Source organism: Eptatretus burgeri, chromosome 1 (genome assembly GCF_056783735.1).
Source record: "Eptatretus burgeri isolate ZD-2024b chromosome 1, Ebu_testis_v1, whole genome shotgun sequence".
In the NCBI taxonomy this organism is placed as follows: domain Eukaryota; kingdom Metazoa; phylum Chordata; class Myxini; order Myxiniformes; family Myxinidae; genus Eptatretus; species Eptatretus burgeri.
The window spans coordinates 75,554,658-75,556,421 of NC_140961.1; positions in this window are offsets into that span (position 1 = coordinate 75,554,658).

The following is a 1,764-nucleotide window of genomic DNA, read 5'->3' on the forward strand; positions in this document are numbered from 1 at the left end:
GTTTGAGAAAGCATCTCGTCTCGGTCGGACGTCTCGCTGCGAGTTTGAGCGGAACCTCACCAGGAGGGAAGTTTGTAACGAATCTCCTTCAAACGTCGTGGAGGAAAACGGCGAGGTCAAGACCAAGCACGAAAATCGGAAAAAAAAGCTCAATACAAATCAAGCGAATCGAGGTTCCACAATTCTGGCAATAATTGTCCATTTTAAAAACTAGTACGTGCCCGTAAAAAATAAATAAATAAATAAATAAATATTCAACCACGAGCAACAAACAACAACCACACAGGCCGTTTTTTCGCTATCGCGTGCCCGTACGTGCGTGGCCCGGAAGTTCGCATATTATTCGCAGTTACGATTATTCGCAATTTAGTTTTAATACCCAATTATTCAATAAGCGCCAACGTATTTTACATTTTCGTAGCCTGGTGTTGGCGCAGTGGTAAGGGCAGCAGCTTAGGATCCAAAAGGTCCTGAGTTCAAGTCCTGTTGTGCCACTGAATTAATACACCAGGAGGTTGACAGCCTGTCATCCTTCTGAGGTCAGCGAAATGAGTACCAGTGTACTGGGCCGGTGTATACCCTGGATAAAATAGGTGTACCATATCCCTGTGTCGTAAGAGGCGACCATGGTTGCGTCAGGAAGGGCATCTGGCATAAAATGTGTGCCAAATCACTATGCGGATCGTACGGATGATCCGCTGTGATGACCCCTAAAGGGAGCAGCGAAAGAAGAAGAAGAAGAAGTATTTTACCTTTTCGCAATGTCGTGGCAAGGAAAAACAAAAAAGAGAAGAGAAGAGAGAGAAAAAAATTTTACTTCCTGGTTCGGAGCATACCAGCACTCTGATGTTACCGAAATTTATGCACCGTCTAATATGAAAACGATCATAACTTGGGCCATTGTGTTTATCTATAAATGCGCATAAGAAATCGAGAAATTATTAGAATACACGAAGTCATCACTCTCCGGAAGCCCGTACATTGTAACCCGTAATGGGGAACGTGGCTGAGCTTCCCTTCCCCATTGGCCACGCCCACGCAACAACGTGTCTTGTCATTGGTTTGGTAAATAAATGGCCATAACTTGGGAAGCACTTGTCCGATTAATATCAAACCTTGAAAAGGCACATCCTCAGGTCCCCAGCAATATATCTGGCAAGTTTCAATTACATCGGACCAGTGGTTGTCAAGAAACAGCAGTCACGCACACGCACACACACACACACACACACACACACACACACACACACACACACACACACACACACACACACACACACACACACACACACACACACACATTTCTGGAATTATAGATAGATGAACAAATTCCTTTATTTCCGGAAAATATCCGCGGAAATCCGATTCTGTTGATTTTCGGAACGTGTGTGTGTGTCGGGTGTCATTGACTCGTTTTAAGCGAAAATCTTGACACGATCCCTCTCATAGAATTTCATATTTTCCTTTCTATCTTCAGATAAATTACTTCAATCCTGACCAAGACGTCCGAGTTCGGACGAACTTGTCGACGTTCTGATTGGTCTAAAATGGCATCACGTGACCCAGGGATCAATGTTATTCCACGCAGAGGTCCTTTGTCTCTTTCCTTAGCATGAGGAAAGATATTATTTGCAGTAATAACAATATGTTCTTTTTCAAGAAACCTTTGACCCACGAGGAGGCCATCAAAGGCTACGCTATGATTACCAACCTATGGTTGTTTGTCCATGCTCTATTCTTTCAAATTCTGAGTGTCAAGCAAGG